Here is a 21,230-nt window from a genome sequence, read left to right on the forward strand (position 1 = left end):
AGTGCGCAACTCTCTATTCAGTAGGACGAGTCCGCCATAGCAGCCACTCCTGCGGGGTAGGCATAAGGAATCTCCCCTTTGATGCCTCGCTCTTCCCCCTCTGTTGCTCACCAATGCGATGAAGGAGTCCAATGTTCCGTGCTGGGGTGGTGATTGTTTCCCTGTCTTCTAGTACGGGGGAAGGTCATCACATTTGGGACCTTTCACGTCGTTCTGAATGCTCCATATCCTCTTTGGTCCCGCCGGCTCAGGGCATCAGGCTCACTTAAGGTGTTCTCAACGCATCCCAAGGTGTTAGTCTGCACTGAGAAAGAGCGCAACAATTTGTGTTCACCGGCTATGCTATGGGGAAGCCTCAAGCCCAGCCTTCCGTGCCTCTTCCAATGATCAGGGTCCTCTGTTTCGCATAGTAGCCTCCGAGGGCGATGGGAGGATGGTGTACCCGGTTTTGGTGGCTGGGGAGGTGCTGCACGGCATGTATACCAGGCCCGCAGCCTGCAGATCGACCAGAGGGTTTGAGCCTCTTGCCCATGCCCGTCTCTTAGTGAGCATCTCCTTCTGGGGGTGCCTGACCAGTGTTATCTAGACCAGCAGCCCTCCAGGCCTGTCTTTGCGATATTTCCCCCTCTACCACTGCCGAACGGCCCCGGCCTCAGGTGGCCAGAGCAATCCATGGGAGACCACAGCTACAGATGCACACAGACTGCGGCTCTCTGGGTGGGTCATGGCACACTGAAGAGTCTTTCAATAATGTGGAAAAGTAAATTTTGCCATGTTATATGTGCCTACGTGTTCCCCATCTTATGTTATATGTGCATGATCGATATGCATGTATTCCCCTCTGATCGATTTAAGACACAATTACAGTTGTGTCCATCTCTAGTATGCCAGTTTCCAGTCATCGTGAAAGCAACGAATATTAGGCCTATGTAAACCTACGTTGCCACATTTTACAGTGTGCACGTTAATTCATTGAATTGTCCCCGTTTCTAGGCCTCAAAAGGGCCCGGACTCAGATTCAGCTCCTGTCTCCTGAGCCCTCTCCGAGGAGCGATACAGCCCCCACCTGTATCCCTGACCCTTAGCTTGCTTCCTGCCTCGCAGTGCCCGGCCCGGCCTGGCTCTGCCTCCCAGTCTGCCAAGAGTATGTTATGTTTCTAGTTATCAGTCCAGCCCTCCTTCTCTGCATTCCTGAACTACTGAATCGCATCAATAGTTTCCGTCATGGTCTAGCCTTTATGTCTCCATGTAAGAGAAATACTGTATTAATATTCATAGAATATTCCCCACACACGCAATACATGTAGAATTATGCATGCACCAGTCTTAGAGTCTATTAGCCTTTGCCCTGATAACTTTTGGATTCTATCAAGAGTTTGAGTTTGAGTTTTAAAATATTTATAGAGCGCTCATACACCTGCGGTTTCTTGGCGCTAGAACTAACAGGGTCCAGGGCTAAAAAGACGGGGAGAGCTGATGAGGATTTAGTCAAAAGACTTAGCGAACAGATGGGTCTTGAGATGTTTACGAAATTGAGAGTAGAGGGTGATGGTACGGAGTTCTAGGGGGAGGGAATTCCAGAGTGTAGGGGCAAGGGTGGCAAATTTCGAACCTCCCCACTTCTTTGTCCGGTAGCGTGGGATGGTGAGGAGGGACTGAGAGGACGAACGAAGTTCCCTGGTGGGTACATAGTGGGTGATCTCGGAGGAGATGAATGCTGGTGCCAGGCCCAATCGGGCCAAAAAGGTGATGGAGGCGAGCTTGAATTGGATCCGGGCTCGCACAGGGAGCCAGTGTAGGGTTTTCAGGAGGGGGGAGGAACGGTGAAATTTAGGAAGATTGAATACCAGGCGGGCCGCCTGGTTTTGTATCTGCTGCAGACGCCGTAAGCTGTATGCAGGGATACCTGCATAAAGGGCGTTGCCGTAGTCCAGGCGGGACACCACCATGGCTAAGATGATGAGTTTAAGGGCAGAAAAAGTGAAGAAACGGGACACCCTGCGTATAGTGCGCAGTGAAAGAAAAGAGGAAGATACCACAGAGCTAACCTGGGAGTGGAGGGTGAGTTGAGAATTAAGTTTTATGCCAAGGGTTTTGACCGAGGAAGAGGGTTCAGGAGAGGGACCAAGAGAGGTGGGCCAGAAAAGGGAGGACCAGGGGCTGGATGAACCACCCGTCAACACCAGCTCAGTCTTATCGGGGTTGAGTTTAAGATGGTTGTGGCTCATCCAGTCCCGGATATGGAGCATGACAGTTTGGAAGTTAAGAACAGAAGAGGGAGAAGAGGAGATGTTGAAAACAAGCTGGAGGTCATCCGCATAATTAAATGCGGCGACCTCCATTTGTTGAAGAGAAAAAATAAGAGGGGCGACATAGAGATTAAACAGGAGGGGGGAAAGAGAGGAGCCTTGGGGGACCCCGCACTGAACTTTTCGGACGTCCGCTGTGAAATCACCCAGGCGGACGGCCTGGGTGCGGTCACTCAGGAAGGAGGATAGCCAGACCAGAGCAGTCCCCCCGATCCCCGCCGCCCTGACACGGGAAAGCAAGATGGAATGATCCACCGTGTCAAAGGCGGCTGAGAGATCGAGGAGCACTAAGGCCTGGCGCTGGTTGGTATCCATACCCTCCCTGAGGTTGTCTAAGACCGAGAGGACAACGGACTCCGTGGAGTGTGCGGGGCGAAAACCGGCCTGGCGAGGAGCGAGAGCTCCATGAGTCTCTACAAAGGAGCTCAGAGCGCCGGTGACATGGCGCTCGAGCACCTTTGCCAGGAATGGTAGGAGCGAAATGGGGCGGAAATTGGCAGGGACAGAGGGGTCTGCCCCAGGTTTTTTCAGAATCGGTACAATAACCGCGGACTTCAACGGAGGTGGAACAACACCTTGAGTGAGTGAACTGTTGAGGAGATGAAGAGGGGGGTCTTGACAGGTAACAAAGATGTGGCGAAGAATGTGAGCGGGACAAGGGTCAAGTGGAGAGCCAGATTTAACCAGGGGTACTAGGGAGGACAGGGCTTCCCTAGATATGGGGGGGAGGGTAGTGAGTTGTCCTTTGGGAGGGGGACATTGGGGGTCTACAAAGGAAGGAGAGGAGGGCGGGATGTTAGCTTTAATGGTCGCAATTTTGTTGATGAAGTAGTTGTTGAGGGAATGGCAAAGTTCCTCGGAGGGGACGGGCTTAAGGGATGTCCTGTCCGAGAATGCCAGGTTATGGACAATCGTAAAGATCTCCTTAGGCTGGTTCTCTGCGGCAAGGATTTTGGAGGAGAAATAGGCGGTTTTGGCCTCCAAGATATCTTTTTTATACTGGGTAAGGGTGTTAGTATACTCCAGTCTTAGAGTGGGGCAATAATTTCTCCTCCAAGCCCGCTCCGCGCGACGCACAGTAAGTTTGGTGGCTTTGAGCTCTACGTTAAACCACCGGTTGGCGTCTTTATCACGCTTAGAGGTAATACGTTTGAGCGGGGCAACAGAGTCGCTCCCAGCGGAGAGCCATTGGTCTATGGCCTCAACCTGGGAAAGGGTGGAAAGGCCCTGTAGGGAGGGGAGGGAAGTGTTGAGAAGGGAAGAAAAGTCTTCCGGAATGACCCGGCCCCATGCTCGGACCCAGGTGTTTTTGGGGCGAGGGGGCTTAGCTGGGGGGTGAATAGGGAGGGAGAAAGATATCAGGTGGTGGTCGGACCACGTACAGGGCAAAATAGAGAGGGGTTCCACCGGGCAATTCAGGGACCAGATCTGATCTAGTATGTGACCTTTGATGTGGGTAGGGGAGTGGACATGGGGGGTAAAGTTAAGAGATTGGAGAGTTTCAGAGAATTCCTTTGAGGACGAGCATTCGGCTGGGTCGGAGGGCCAGAAATTAAAGTCGCCGAGGAGTAGGATAGAGGAATTATTGATTGTGATGGTGGCCAGGACTTCCAAGAAGTCTGAGAGAAACTGTAAAGGGGATTGAGGAGGACGGTAAGTGAGAAAACAGGTCAGAGGAGGGGTGACGGAGGTAGTGCGGATGACCAGGTATTCGGAGGTCGCAATGTTAGGCAGGGACAAAGTTTGAAAAGGAAGGTCGGTACGTGCGATGACCGCCACGCCGCCCCCAGCTCTGCCAGAAGGGCGGTCAGCCCGAAGGGCATAGTAAGAGGTCGGTAAGGAGGCTAGCAGGGCGGGGAGGGAGTCTTCGCCAAACCAGGTCTCCGTTAGAAAAAGAAGATCTGGAGCATGGAGATCCAGCAAGACCGATAGTTCGTGCGCGTGAGCGACTGCTGATCGGGTGTTGAGATAGAAAGCAGTGAGGGTTTTAGGGTTAGTAGGAGGGGTAATGCTACAGGGTGAGAGACAGGGGCCAACCGTAGGGGGGGGAATAGGAGGGAAAGCTGCAGGGGAGAGACCTAGGGAGACAATGCGAGAGCAAGTGGAGGCTGAAATGGGCCAGGGTCCCTGGAGGATGCGTAGCTGGTCCGGGGTGTAGGTGATAAATGGGGCAGAGTGGCGTGCCCCTAGCCCCGGACAGTCGCGGACGAGCGCAGACGAGCTTGCCTTAAGCGCGCCTTCGGCGCGCAATCGTCGCGCCCGCTGCGCTCGTCCGCTGCGCTTCCTACCAAGACACATATTTTATTTCGATTAGGGGGGGCGTAGGAGGGGGCGTGGCCAACCGAGGGGGCGTGTCTGGTGGCGCGCCTCGCCCTCGGGAAAGGAGAACAGGGTGGAAGTAGTCGTTGCAGCGTGAGCCCGCTGTTCAAAGAGAGGTCAGTTTCAAGAGCGCAATTTCACACAAAGTTAAAAGCACAATATCACACCAATTTTAAAATGCTAAAATTCCGCGCTCCCGGCTTTCCGCCTCAGGAGTCCTTCGTTAGTGTCGCGCCATAGGATCTGCGCGCACTACATAAGCATCTGGTGAGGGGGCGTGGCCAACCGAGGGGGCGTGTCTGGTGGCGCGCCTCGCCCTCGGGAAAGGAGAACAGGGTGGAAGTAGTCGTTGCAGCGTGAGCCCGCTGTTCAAAGAGAGGTCAGTTTCAAGAGCGCAATATCACACAAAGTTAAAAGCACAATATCACACCAATTTTAAAAAGCTAAAATTCCGCGCTCCCGGCTTTCCGCCTCAGGAGTCCTTCGTTAGTGTCGCGCCATAGGATCTGCGCGCACTACATAAGCATCTGGTGAGGGGGCGTGGCCAACCGAGGGGGCGTGTCTGGTGGCGCGCCTCGCCCTCGGGAAAGGAGAACAGGGTGGAAGTAGTCGTTGCAGCGTGAGCCCGCTGTTCAAAGAGAGGTCAGTTTCAAGAGCGCAATATCACACAAAGTTAAAAGCACAATATCACACCAATTTTAAAATGCTAAAATTCCGCGCTCCCGGCTTTCCGCCTCAGGAGTCCTTCGTTAGTGTCGCGCCATAGGATCTGCGCGCACTACATAAGCATCTGGTGAGGGGGCGTGGCCAACCGAGGGGGCGTGTCTGGTGGCGCGCCTCGCCCTCGGGAAAGGAGAACAGGGTGGAAGTAGTCGTTGCAGCGTGAGCCCGCTGTTCAAAGAGAGGTCAGTTTCAAGAGCGCAATATCACACAAAGTTAAAAGCACAATATCACACCAATTTTAAAATGCTAAAATTCCGCGCTCCCGGCTTTCCGCCTCAGGAGTCCTTCGTTATCAACATGTACTCTAAACACCAGATACTAGATATGCCTGGGTACATGTTGCTCTGACACTCCAGACTTAAGTCTCCTCTTCTAGCGCAGAAGACATAGCCCCCAGTTCTCCCTGGTAACACGTCATTGCCCATTTGCGCGCACCACTAGGTTAGAGGTCCCAGCTGCTCAGGTAGCCCCCTCCATGTTTCCGCCCCGTTTATGACACTTCTGTTACGTTTACATCACATGTCTATGTACACGCCTCTTGTTACACCCATTTTGCCCTTATCTTTCGCGACTGCTACAAGCCACGCCTACTGCTACGCCTACTGTATTGAATGTAATGTATTTGTTCAAGTATATATACTGTACACCCACATTAAAAGTTGCCAATTGCCAGCATTATTCCCAGATCCTGTCCCCGGCAGCTGCCATCCTATTCCCATGCAGGCTGTCCTGTTCCTGTCCTTTATGTCTGATTAAAGCCTGTAGACTCCAGCTACCTCGAATCTTGACTCTTATTTATTGAGCTATCTGTTTATATGAGTATACTGAAAAATAGAACCGGTAATTAATTATTTATTTACCACATAATGGCGCCCGAATAGGGACTTGCCCTTTCCCCACGCGCCGGAGAAGCCACGCAGGCCCCCTGATCCTCTGCAGCCGTGACGGAACCATACCGTGCACGTGCAGATATTTCTGCTTCAAGTATCCCTCAGGCCCACGGAGGAGACGGAGGTTGCGGTCCAGCATCCAGACGAGGCGGTGGAGGAACGCGGCGAGTCCCGACCAGAGCCCAAGCCAAGAGTCCAAGGTCCGAGGTATCCGGAGGCCCACCTGTAACTGAAGTCCGAAGTTCGTAGTCCGTCGTCGTAGCAGTCCAGTCCAGTCCGAGGCCTTCCGTTCTTGCTGCCCGGTGAGTACCGTTGCTGGGGTAGTATCTAGACAGGGTCAATTAATTTGTCTCTGGTCCGTGGGTTTGGGTACACAGATCCAACACGAAGTGTCCACCTAGGTGGATGCGGGTCCTGACGTGTCTCTTTATGGGACCGGTATGTTTCGTACTGTTTTAGCAGTGCATCTAATCATTCCAGTAAGTTCTGTTCTCGAGAAATTCATGTGTTCTATTCTCAGTATTCCAGGTAGTATTTTGTCCGAACTGTTATTTTAAATGTTATTCCATGTGTTTTCAATGTCGTGGTATGGATGATTTGTTTTTTCAGTTATTATTGTGTTTATCGTGTATTGTATTGTGTCCAGATTCCAGTCTAAGTCATGCCTCTATTCTCGAAATTACGTCAGTTAAAAACCAGAAAAGGTCTGCTCGAGGAAGCAGTTCCTGTCCCGCCTAGGGACAGTCCAGGTCATTTTATGTATCATAAGCATGGCTTAAGTGCCATATTATATCTAGATTTATGGGTGGATTACACCTAGGAATTAGAAGAGAAATATAGATGGCCCATGTCAGGTACATGGGATGCCGAGTGCATCATGCGAGTAGAAGAAGCATTATGGAAAAAGAAAGCCAGACAGTCCCAGAAAGATGCCATCGAGTTATGGCGCAAAGAATCTCATAAAAGAACCGAAAAAGAAATCAGAAAAACTGAATTAAGTAGGGAATCCTCAGAAAGAGCCCAAGAAAGGGAATTAATCGAAATAGGTGAACGAGTTAAAGCCGAACAGTCAGACAGACAGAGAAATGCCCTTATTAAGGGTATGTATCCTCTTCTTGCCGAGGGCTTGCCGAAAGCAACCCCGGAAGCACCATGTAATTTCCCGCCGCCATTCGTTCCGATTAAGCTACGTCACAAACCGACCGCAGCTGATATTTTTCTCTCATCCTATTTGGACGACACAGTCCCAGAATATGCCAATCCTGTTCCGCCTGCTCCCGTAAATAATGTAATTCCTGTTCCTCCAGGCACCGGGGCACCCGTTACAGCACCTGTTACGGTACCCCCGGTCCAGCCTACAGTACATGTACCCGCTACATCAGTTACTCTCCCAGCACGTACGATACCCGTCGACGATTCTAGTCTAGGGGCCACGGGGGGAAGTCCTCCTGGAACCCCGCCCCAACACAGACGTGTGACATTACTCGAGTTACATGCACGAGCGTTACAGCGTTCGGCCAAACATCAGTCCGTTGCCGATATCAAGCGAGCCCTTACCGAATGCCGTTATGATCCAGTCCCAGGCGATGATAATATGGTCATATATTCATTGCGCGTAAGACGGGTGACCGAATACTTGGACACCCTACCTAATATGAAAGAATATCTAGACAGAATATATCGTTTCATCCGTACAGGAGCAGATCCAGGAAGTATTGGCGATGCCATGACTCAAAGAAAAGTCGAAATTCAGCTTATGCTTTTAAAGTTTCTAATTAATTGTTTGATAAGAGAACAAGATTATCCGGATAAAGATCCGGAAGAAATGAAAGTCCTGACCAGGTGGAGTGACCATATAGCCGAGGGAAGACACAAGACACAGAACTGTATAGAGAGTATGTACAAGAAGATCCGTAGAGAAATAATAAAGTTACACGAGAAACGAGAAGCAGCACGATTAACCGAGAAAGAAGACAACTCTGACGACGAGAATCCCTCCAGAATAGCGTATGTGGGTAGAACTAGACTTCCCGACCGACATTCACGCCTAGATCACAAGAAAGTTTTCCCTCCTCCAGCACCAGAACAAGGTTCTCTTGAGCAAGTATTTCAAGCTACCGATCACATTCTGAAATCACGAATCGGTTATAGTGAACTTAGTACCATGCATGAACAAGAACTAGTCCGATCAGCGGTCCGATGGAATACTGATTCTACCACTTTTCCAGACGAAATAGTGGCACAAATGTTTCTGAAACTGCCCCCAGCCGAGCAGCGACTGGTGGGTATGTATATGATCCAGCACCTCATTACACTGTATGAGGGACAGCATTCTGATCCAGGTCCGTTACATGATGTTCTGAACGAGTTACTCCAGTATAGATGGAGAGGTCTAGGTACTGACTTAATTAGTATTATCCTAGAACAGCGCCACAAACACCGAACGTTTCTGAATCCGCATTTTGTTCACGTCGCATCCCCAGAAAGTAAATCATTTTACATAGATAGACAGCATCCGTTACGAGAAGTACACCCAGTTAGGACAACGGGTGGGGATCTAGAACGAGTATTTGTTTACACCCCTATCACCAAGATGGAACTCTTAGAGATGAAGAAGTTAATTCCCTGTCACGACAAAGATCCAGCAGGGTTCCATCGAGAATTAAAAGACATGCTCCGTATGGAAGAATACACGTATCCTGATATCATTAAAATGTTAAAGGTTCTGTTGCCCGCAGGGGTATATGAAAAACTCAAGGAAAAGGAATGGGAGGTGGGAGAGAAAAAGATAGATTGGACAGCTCTAGAAGCTGAAGATACTTCACAAGTACCAGGTACCGGTCTAGGGGCTAAAGTTAAAGAACTGCCCGAGTTATTGATACAGGTTTTGCCAAGGTTACTAGCCACGAAAAAGGAAGATTGGGATGCAATCTCAGCATGTAAACAGAAACAGGATGAAGACACTAGTGATTTTTATTCTAGATTTGAAAAATGTTTTATTATTAACAGTGGTCTGAAGACGAGTAGTGAGTCGTACCCTCATCTTTTTGTTACCAAACTAGTCGAGAATTCAAGTCCACAAGTTAAAAATCGAGTATTGAAGGTCGAAAGTAGTTGGCAAGCTAATACTCCGTCCCAAATGTTACAGATGCTCCAGTATCACCAGAATAGAATCAGGGAAGAGCAAGAACACGAAAGGAGACGTATGAAAGATACGAAAATGAAAGTATTAGTTGCACAATCTGTTCCACAAGACAGTCAGAAGAGGGGTCCGAATCAAGCCAGTCATCCTGCAGCTCCCGTTAAAGGGACTTGCAATTACTGTAAACAGCCAGGTCATTTTATAAACGAGTGTGCAGTTCTGAAACACAACATAGCTACTGGTAAGACTAAAGAAAGACCACGTCCGCCTAGACAAGAACAAGTTTCACAGACTTCTCAGCCACCACAGAATGCACAACAAACAGTTCCAGCACCGCAGCCTATCGCTGCAACACAGCATGTCACACAGCAAATGTACCAGTATGCTCAGTCAGAGTATCCAGAGTATCAACAGTATTCATGAAACAGCCTAGAGAGGGAGGTAGGCTTGCCTCTCATCGAGATACCTGTAGATCAAGAGGGTCCCTATGTACACAGTCAAGTATTAGGGAAAGACAGAAAGTTTTTGATTGATACAGGGGCAAGTAGGACTACTATCAGTCATGACGAGGTTCCAGGGGCTCCGCTCTCAGGCTCTAAAAATGTTTCCCTTGGATTTTCAGGAAAGCCTATTGTTAATGAAATTTCGAAACCAGTTTCCCTAGAAGTTGGTCCATTGTCCCGAACTACTGATTTGTTACTTACGAAATCATGTCCAGAAAATGTATTAGGCATCAGAACGTTAAAAGAATTAGGTGCAGTAATTTGCTGCTCCCCAGAAGGAGTCCGATTGTTTTTACGCGACTTTAAAGGTCACTATGTATTACGTGATTTTGATCCAAGATTACTGAATGTTCCACAGCATTTATGGGCGCAAGGTCCAACTGATGTAGGATGTATGCAAATCACACCCCATCGTGTGACTCTCAAGCAAGGTGTAGTTTTGCCACGAATCAGACAGTACAGATTGCCACCTGAGGCTGTAGCAGCCTTATCCAAAATTATTGACGAACTTATTGCTCAAGGAGTGGTTGTAGAAACTGACTCCAATGTATGTAATTCTCCTATCATTCCAGTCTTGAAACGTACTGATCCAAATGCACCTCCAGTATATCGATTAGTGATTGACCTTCGAGAGCTTAATAAATGTATCATACCCCAGTATCCAGTAGTCCCAGATATTTCTTCCCTATTGACAGCCATTGATTCTGAAGCTACGTTTTTCACTGTTATCGATCTCAAGAACGCGTTTTTCAGTGTCCCCATTCATCCAGACAGCCAGTACCTTTTCGGTTTTTGTTTAAATGGAAGGAGCTATAAATTCACACGAGCTCCTCAAGGTTTCACAGAAAGTCCTAGTATTTACAGTCAAGCACTTAAGAGACAACTCGACAATATTCACATGCCAACTGACACTGCCCTGCTCCAGTATGTCGATGATCTACTGATCACAGCCCGTTCTGAACGTGACTGCGAGCGAGCGTCACTTACAGTTCTATATTTCCTGGCCGAGCAGGGGCACAAGGTGTCCCCTTCCAAATTACAATTCTGTGTCCAGCAAGTGGTATACTTAGGACACTTACTGTCCAAGTGGGGTAGGCAGTTGACACCAGACCGTATCCAGTTAATAGCGAGTCTTCCACAGCCCAAGACACAGAAGGAGGTACGAGCTTTTATTGGCCTCACTTCTAATTGCAGACAATGGATTCCTCAGTATGCATATCTAGCCAAGCCACTGATACAGTTAACGACACAGGAGGCAGCCGTATTGACTGTCCTCCCTTGGACCCAGGAACATACATTTGTTTTTAATGAATTAAAGAAAGCCTTATGCCAAGCACCTGTTCTAGCTACACCGAACTATAGTAAGCCTTTTACACTTTTTGTCACAGAACGTGATGGTACTGCATTATCTGTTCTCACACAAGATCAAGCAGGACAGTACAAGCCCTGTGCTTATTTTTCGAGCACATTAGATCCAGTAGCCCAGGCTCTGCCTGCGTGCCTCAAGTCAGTTGCAGCCACAGCTCTAGCAATCAGACAAAGTGATTCCATAGTGTTAGGACACTCCCTGACAGTACAAGTTCCACACTCCGTGGAAGTTCTTTTAAACCGAACACAGACTCAGCACTTGACAATTGCACGTTTAACAGGTTATGAACTGACACTGTTCCAGCCACACATAGAAATCAGACGCTGCAACATTCTAAATCCTGCTACACTGTTACCGTCAGTTACTGCAAATCCTGCCACACACGACTGTGTGGAAGTTGTTAACACTATGACAAAGCCAAGACAAGACCTGACAGACATTGCATTACCTAACTCCGACCTGACACTTTATGTGGATGGTTCATGTATGAGAACAAGTACAGGAGAACTAGTAGCCGCGTATGCAGTGACTACTGAAACTGAAGTTATAGAAACACATCGTATTGACACCCTGTCTGCTCAAGCAGCAGAGCTAGTTGCTCTGACCCAAGCCTGCATACGTGCCAAGAACCAGAAAGTAAACATATATACAGATTCACGTTACGCATTCGGAGTCGTACACGACTTTGGAGTGCTCTGGCAGGAGAGAGGTTTCATGACTTCTCATGGAACCAAGATTCAGCATGGTCTCCTCATTCAAGCTCTGTTAGATGCAATACATTTACCGACAGCTATCGCTATCATAAAGTGCAAGGCACATACGAAAGTTACTGACACCATTTCTCCAGGTAACGATCTAGCAGATCGAACAGCCAAGCTTACAGCTCAGACTCCAGATATTCCAGTTAACACGACACAGACACTCACTCCAGATCAGACTACTTGTATGACAGTTAAGGACCCTACACAAGATGTCATAGACATACAGTTACATGCTACTCCCGAAGAAAGCAAGAAATGGTCCGAACAAGGAGGGGTCCTGACAGATCAAGGATGGTTGACGAAGGGAAAAGCCACATGGTTTCTCCCCGACTCTATGGTTCAAGTCATTATTAATACCGCACATAGTCCAGCACATCTAGGAGAAAAAGCTATGTTAGACAGTATTCAGAACCTTTGGTTCAACAAGCACTTACGAGCTGCAGCCAAGCAGAAAGTCCGTACCTGTATGATATGTTGCCAGTTCAATCCAGGTAAAAGTGTCCCGGTGGAACAAGGTGGATTCCAACCTCCTGACCACCCTTTTGAAGTCCTCCAGATGGATTATATTCAGATGGAGCGATGTTGAGGTTTCAAGTATGTCCTCGTAGTTGTATGCGCTTTGTCCAGGTGGACAGAAGCATATCCAGTTCCAGATTACACAGCCGCGACCACTGCCAGGCAGTTGGTTCGTGAATTCTTTCCCCGCTATGGACTCCCTAGGGTCGTATATTCTGATAACGGCCAGCCATTCTCATCTGAGCTTATGAAACATGTTTCCCTTCTGTTAGGGTACCAGTGGTAGTTCCATTGTGTGCGCCATCCTGAAGCAGCCGGTCTCGTAGAGAGACATAATCAGACCCTGAAAATTCACATTGCCAAAGTATGCAAAGAGAAAGGTGTAGACTGGCTAGTTGCCCTGCCAGTTGCCCTATTTTATATGTGGATGGTTGCACATTCCAGATCAGGTCTGTCCCCGTATGAGGTCGTATTCGGCCGCCCCTCAAACATGTGGGGTACACCTAGACCCCGCAGTATTACAGATGTTTCCAGTAATATGCTGACAGATTACCTAGCTTCCTTGATGTCTGCCCTACACTCTTGTCGTTCACAGGTTGCCGCCGCATTTCCAGACAACACCGAGGTGAAACCGCATGAAGTCATTCCAGGAAGCCTCGTGTTGGTACGGAATTTTGATCGTTCAAGCCCGCTGGAGCCCCGTTGGAAGGAGCCCCGCCTGGTATTATTAACAACAAGGACCGCCGTGAAGCTAGAGGGCAGGAAGGGATGGGTCCACCTGTCCCATATAAAGAAGTTCCATGGACTACCAGAAAAGACATTAATTAAGGAAAAGACTTTTCCTAAAGACTGCCTAAAAACAGACTCTGAACTCAAGCCTCCTCTGTTAGAGGAAAGTCCGCAACAGGAGTATAAAAAGAAACTCAGGTCTAGTAAAATAAGTCAGCCAGTTTAATTGTCTAAGTCCCTCTCGGGTGAAACGGTTAGACAGGTTTCTGACATGTATGAGATAGACCCCTATAGTGAGAGAGTTAGTCAAAACTCCAGAATATGTATTATTGTTCTAAGTTTTTTGCTACTTTTGAGTCTTATGGTTACCTGCACAAGTTATGCTTTACATTTATGTTTTCCAGTCTCACATGTAAATATGTTTTCTAATGCTACAGTAGAGCACACATTTAGTGATCTGCCTCCTCACGAGCTATCCTATCGTCTTGCTATGCGAAATAATACATTTATCAGAATGTTACACTATTCACACCAGACCAGCAATGCCACTAATTGTTGGGTGTGTGGTCGACTTCCCCCTTTCCCGACACCGAAGGGGGTTCTGCCACTCTTCCCTTATCCGTTTTCACATAATGGTTCGTGTGGAGCATGGTCCACGTTAACGTCATCCTCCAATGATATGTCCCTTCTGAATAGAACATGTTTTCCAGACAAGCAAGGTCTCTCCCATAGAACAGGGTTAGATCTAGAAAATGAAGTATATGATTTGGGTAATTATTCTTTGAATTTTATGGTCCTGAATGTTCAGTCTGATACTACTCCAGATTTACCTGCTATTTCAGTACTACCAGTCAAAGGCGAATTATGTGTCAGAAAGAATGGTTCCGCACATGTAGGACATAGTGATTGTACTACTACTGTCGAGTATAGTGACAGTGGGAGATCTATTTTCAAAGCCTCACGTCATTCTTATTTTGTTTGTGGTCAGACCGCATATGTTCGTCTGCCCCTCGATTGGGATGGAACATGTTACATTGCCTTCCTACTGCCACCAGTTTTTCTAGCCCCATCTGAATATCACAGAAACACACATCTAGTTCACGTCAGACATAGAAGGGAGACTGAGTCCCCAATTGTCGATCAAACTGAAACTACTCTAGAACAGTATCAAGACTTTAATAAAGGTTTCTTCTTCTTTATAGGACCTATCCAGAATAGTAAGTTAATACGTAGGTTAACCAGAACCCTTGAAGCCGTAGTGAATGAGACTACTTCTGCTCTAGGTAACTTAACTGAAGAACAATCTGCTATGAGATTTGTCGTGCTCCAAAATCGTCTCGTTCTTGACGTCATACTGGCCGATAGAGGAGGAGCATGTAGAGTCATCGGATCTAGTTGCTGCATTTTCATTCCTAATAACGCGCCGTCTGTTTATTCAGCTATAACCAGACTTCATAAAATTGCCCATCAGTTACACCAGAATCCAGGCACCTGGACATGGTCCGGTTGGCTCTGGAGTATCATATCTGCCTGGGGATGGAAAGTATTGTCATTCCTAGGTATTACAGTAATGATTATATTCAGTTGCTGCCTCTGTTTACAATGTGGCCCTGCGATTTGCGGCATGTGTGCTACCTCTTGTATTCCTAGTCCTAAATCCCGTTCCAAGACAATTCGAGACGAGCAAATGATGCTATATGAAATGATAGATGGTATCATGAATATTAATGTTTCCTGATGGAAACGTAGGGCACAAGGAGGGAATGTGGAAAAGTAAATTTTGCCATGTTATATGTGCCTACGTGTTCCCCATCTTATGTTATATGTGCATGATCGATATGCATGTATTCCCCTCTGATCGATTTAAGACACAATTACAGTTGTGTCCATCTCTAGTATGCCAGTTTCCAGTCATCGTGAAAGCAACGAATATTAGGCCTATGTAAACCTACGTTGCCACATTTTACAGTGTGCACGTTAATTCATTGAATTGTCCCCGTTTCTAGGCCTCAAAAGGGCCCGGACTCAGATTCAGCTCCTGTCTCCTGAACCCTCTCCGAGGAGCGATACAGCCCCCACCTGTATCCCTGACCCTTAGCTTACTTCCTGCCTCGCAGTGCCCGGCCCGGCCTGGCTCTGCCTCCCAGTCTGCCAAGAGTATGTTATGTTTCTAGTTATCAGTCCAGCCCACCTTCTCTGCATTCCTGAGCTACTGAATCGCATCAATAGTTTCCGTCATGGTCTAGCCTTTATGTCTCCATGTAAGAGAAATACTGTATTAATATTCATAGAATATTCCCCACACACGCAATACATGTAGAATTATGCATGCACCAGTCTTAGAGTCTATTAGCCTTTGCCCTGATAACTTTTGGATTCTATCAACATGTACTCTAAACACCAGATACTAGATATGCCTGGGTACATGTTGCTCTGACACTCCAGACTTAAGTCTCCTCTTCTAGCGCAGAAGACATAGCCCCCAGTTCTCCCTGGTAACACGTCATTGCCCATTTGCGCGCACCACTAGGTTAGAGGTCCCAGCTGCTCAGGTAGCCCCCTCCATGTTTCCGCCCCGTTTATGACACTTCTGTTACGTTTACATCACATGTCTATGTACACGCCTCTTGTTACACCCATTTTGCCCTTATCTTTCGCGACTGCTACAAGCCACGCCTACTGCTACGCCTACTGTATTGAATGTAATGTATTTGTTCAAGTATATATACTGTACACCCACATTAAAAGTTGCCAATTGCCAGCATTATTCCCAGATCCTGTCCCCGGCAGCTGCCATCCTATTCCCATGCAGGCTGTCCTGTTCCTGTCCTTTATGTCTGATTAAAGCCTGTAGACTCCAGCTACCTCGAATCTTGACTCTTATTTATTGAGCTATCTGTTTATATGAGTATCCTGAAAAATAGAACCGGTAATTAATTATTTATTTACCACAATAGTCATGCTACACCTTCACAAGTTCAGGGTGGTCCCTGATATTTGTCGGTGCCTTTTATGTGTGTAGGGAGCTGTCAGGATGATGTCAGATGGGCCAGTTGGCATCTAGGCCAAATAAGAGCTCCGTGTTCAGGTCATGGAACTCAGAGGTGACTTGAAATATCCTTTTAATGCACAGCAGAGGGTATTTTCTAACTTATGACTCATTGGCTGGAATGATCAATGTGCCCTTTAGTGTGTGTGGGAAAAAGTAGTCGAGTGATGCTTTGAACGTTCAAACTTCAAAGAATGAAAGTGTCACAGTCTTGCCCCCACCCTCCCATGACCCGCAAGGGTTGAATTTCAAATTCCCCCAGGCCCTGACTCAGTTCAGGGCACCAATTCAAATTGGAAACCACATTGAACTGTGTTCATACACTGCCCACTGTGCAGTGCTGTGCCGGGAGTGTTTTCTGGTCGTTATCATTCCCACTAGGTGATTCAGGGACAAAGTGAAACTCCGAACCCTCTTTCATAAGTGAATAACACTCAAAATTGCATTAAGAAGCATGGGATATGCTTTAAAATATGTAGTAATAAAACCTAAGTGTAGTGCATAAATTATGAACGATAACCACACAGAAGGCAAAAATAAATGTAGTAGTGCATGACATGGTCAGGGAAAATAATATAAACTTTTCTAATATGGTTGGAAAGTTATTTCATCCTACCACCCTAGATCCACTTCAAGCTCAATGCTAAAACGTAGCACAAGCAGTACATAGAAACCCTGTGAATCGAGTTTCTTGAGATGGATCGCACGGCGTACCTTCCCTCGGTGTTTGGCTGTTCTCTATCACAGCTTTGCCCAGGTATGATATCAATCAATCAATCAATCAGTAATCTTATAAACCGCAACTACTCACCCGTGAGGGTCTCAAGGAGCTGAGTGTGTGTTGGGGGTGGGTTTGCGATTCACTCGAAGAGCCGGGTCTTGAGGTCCTTCCTGAATGGCGGCAGCGATTATGATTGCCTGAGGTGCAGAGGCAGAGGGCTCCAGGTCTTCGCAGCGAGGTAGGAGACGGATCTTCCTCCAGCCGTGGTCTTGTGGATCCGTGGGATGGTTGCCAGGGCCACTTGGGCAGAGCGTAGATGTCTAGTGGGAGCGTAGAAGGAGCAGCGGTGGTTGAGGTATGCGGGTCTGGTGTTGTAGAGGGCTTTGTAGGCCTACGTGAGAAGCTTGAAAGTGATTCTTTTATTGACAGGTAGCCAGTATTCTAGTTTGCTGCTGACGAGCGCATCGGTGACCATTTTCCTGGACCCAGTGGGGATCCTATGAAGGAGGCGGAGCGTGTGGAAGCAGGAGGATGAAACAGCGTTGATTTGGTGGTTCGTTGAAAGCGAGGAGTCCAGGATGATGCTGAGGTTTCATGCTTGGTCTGTGCATGTGGGGGGAGTCTGAGAGCTGCGGGCCACCAAGATCCATCCAAGGTGGAGGGAGAGGAGCCCAGGATGTGGAGCAGCTGACTCCAGCCCACAGGGCTCACTGCTCAAGCCCCAGCATTGGCCGCAGCTCAGCATCATGTTACTCTGGGCAACAGCTCACGTAATCTCCCTGACGGCCCCAGCGCCTGGATACCCTTCGGGGTGATAAGTCACACTTTACAAATCTGCAATTTAGGGACATGCTTGAGTAAAGGAGGAGTTTGCTGAATTCAATCACTTTTAGGTGCTTCTATTTAATCTTGAAGGAAACAGTTTCTGTATTTAATGTTACTGGTGTTTCTTTTTCCTAGGCTGTTGTACGTTATAGGGAGTGGATGCTGATGGCTTCTTCCACTTATCTTCTAGGGATCAGGGAGTCTGCCTTTCTGTATTTACACTAGGTGAAAGCTGTTCTTTGTTGATTCTATTTTTCACTTTCGTTTTGAATTTAGGTGCAAGAGTTTTCATGATGTTCCACCTGGGAGGAGGCATTTTCAAGTATCAGCCGTGCCAAGTGCCACGCATCAGGGGTTAGTGTAACACATTGTCACACATGCCAAAATTTCATGACAGGGACGTGGGAGATTTAAAATAAAAAATCGGGAGAATGAAAATTCCCCATTGACTTCTACTGTAGAAAATGCAATTTCAGGCGGGAGACAGCTAAAATAAAGCCATTTTTGGCTTGAAAAATCGGTGTCTCATCTGAATCAGGTCTATTGGCATATATGCATTGTAGTGCATCTCACCACATTCCTGCACTAAAGTACATTTGTCACACCTTTTTAGCATTTCTCAAGGGGCTTTCATTGAGGTTTTGAGTGCAGCCAGCGTGTATTTGTTTAATTTTACTGTACAATATATGGGCATTGTTTCCGGTGCACACGCCCGGAAACAATAATCAAAGTGTCTCTGACCCTGAGCACATGCTCTGTTCCCACATCCAGTCGAGGGATGGCCCGGCCTATAGGACAGTGTGGCAGCGCCAGGACTGGGCCCGCAGGTCAGTATGAGAGCCATGGTGTTGGCTGTCTGTGGGGCTGTTTCAAGGACTGATTTTTTTTTTTTTAAAGTAATTTTTATTGTAGTCATACATAGATCAGGCCAAAGCACATACATGTATCCCAGTGACCTGGGCGCTGTTGCGTATCATTTCCTGCTCCGTTTCACACAGCCTGTGAGCCCACAACCCGGGGGTCGGGCGGCAAAAAGTTCTCAGCCCCTCCATGCCAGATGCTAATGTTGCAGGAGTACCGTGCCGTAGAATTGTGTGCATGACTACTTTTATCCCTCACCTATATGACGTAAATAACTCCCCTCCCTTCCCTCTCAAACTATAAACTCCCCTGCCCCCCCCTCCCACCATCAGCTCGAGGGCCTCCGGCTACACCCGTTCCTGCCCAGTAAGGGCGTGTTCCTTAGTCCCCAATGGCCAATGATTATGCGTCAGCTATTCCGCTCAGCCTACCTTCCCTGCCCGTGTCAAGGGTCTCTTCATCTTCATCCATCCCCCTATCTCTGAGGGCCTGTACCATCGTCTCCCACGCTGTTGCTGTCTCGGTCGCCCCCGGGTTAGGAGCCCTGCGCGCCATCTGGTACCTGTGTGTGCTGTCAGAGGTCGCCCATTTCAAGAATTCGTTGAGCCACCTTCTAGGGGTCGGGCCCACCCTCGCCTTCCAATGCCTGGTTATTTCGCGCTTAGCCACTATCAACCCCATATCAATGAATTTGCTCGTGAGTTTATTTTTGGGGGTGTGAGGGAACCAGTGCAGTATACACTCCGCCGGGCCGAAATCTAGGGTTCTGTCAGTCACCTCCTTCAGAGTCTCCCCTATGGCTTGCCAATAGTCCCGAAGGGTCGGACACGCTCATAGCATGTGCGCCAATTCAGCCCCCTCCTCCAGACAGCGCGGGCATGTCGCTTCCTCCGCTCCAAAGTACCTCTTTATCCTTCCCGGGGTCATGTATGCCCTATGTAGTATATAGTAGTGGATAATCGGAAACCTGGCGTTTCTTGTGCTGTTGCGGGCCCGACGCACGAGCTGCGCCCACGTCGTGTCCGGGATGTCTCTACCCAGGTCAACTTCCCACTTGGCCTTCAGCGACGCCAGGGGTGGGAGGTTTTCACGCAACATCCTATTGTAAAGGCACGTCACTGCTTTGATTGTACCCGCTGCCATCATGGTGTATTGGCATGCCGCAGCCGTCACGGGCTCCGCCAGCCCCGTTCCCCAGTGTGTCTGGATTGCGCCGCTCACCGCCCTGTTTCATGGACTGATGGGCCATTTTTTTACTGTAGATTTTCATGACATTTATTATCACATAGACTGTAATTTGTATAGCAACCAAAAGTCTGATCCCAGACACATTACCTGTATCCATTGGGGGTGTTTCAGCACCCCCAGCATGCCTTAATGATTGCGCACCCCTCCAATTTGAAGGCAGATGTGTGATCGAGTGGACCTCCCTCAGTCATGGGTTGCTCTCCAAGCCCCAAAGCGATTAAAGCTTTTACAGGAGCTCCTGTCCATCAACGCTTTTACAGTAGCTAATTTCCATCCCCTGCCCCTTGCTGTTTGTCAAAAACCGGCGGCGTTTCCCGTTATGGGTGAATTGGAGTGGTGGGAGGAATTAAGATTTTTCTGCTGTTGGCTCAAGCAGGGCATTTCCTCATGGGCGGTGTGGCTGTGGGCCCATCCTTCACTGGAAGAAGGCCAGTCAGTAAGTTAAGTTGAGGTGTCACTCTCGTAACTGATGGGAGAGGATGTGGCATTAGGGCCAGAGCCATTGAATTTTGGAAGCTGCTGCATCCCTGGCTAAAACAGCCTCCCTGGGGGGTTGAAGCTCTTTTACCCTAATGGGGACTGCTCACCTGACCACAAACATTGCCTGCAGCAAGCACAAACACGCAAAGTCTCCCATACCCTGCAAAACACCCCCTCAGTGTGTCTTTGCCGGACCAAAATTACCCCAATTCTATGTCAGGACCAGAGACGAGGATTATGCATATCTTTCTTCACCTTTATTAACATAGCAGGTTCAAAGGTAAAATAAAACAACAACTTCACAAACTTCATCTCCCATGAACCTTAGGGAATAACCATAGTAACCAATAGTCCAATCCATTCACAGTCCGACAGTCTATAAAACCCACAATGAAACGTAGTCCATCCTCTTTCTTCACTGCTACGCCATCAGTTAAGTCGCCTTACTTTTCCTTCTTGACACCGTTAGTAGGAGAGTGGGACTTTGTCTGATGCTTTGTTTTTATATTGTGGCTTGCTTCGTTGCCTTGAGTGCTCTATTATATCGATTGCTTTTTCCCTTGCCTAATTACCTCAGGTTTACTGCACAGCAGGCAAACCACCCGAGAGCTTCCTAGTATCACCAGAGTGCACTGGAGGTCACATTTTGTGCCTTCGATGCATAAACCCATTTAGCAAAGTTCAGGAGTGCTTGGATGCTGCTCAGGCGTGAAACTACACAAAAGACAGGGAATTGTCCACCCCCCTGTCCAGGTCCTCCCTAGAAAGGTGCCCAGAGCTCCTCC

Source organism: Lissotriton helveticus, chromosome 1_2 (assembly GCF_964261635.1).
Source record: "Lissotriton helveticus chromosome 1_2, aLisHel1.1, whole genome shotgun sequence".
Lineage (NCBI taxonomy): Eukaryota > Metazoa > Chordata > Amphibia > Caudata > Salamandridae > Lissotriton > Lissotriton helveticus.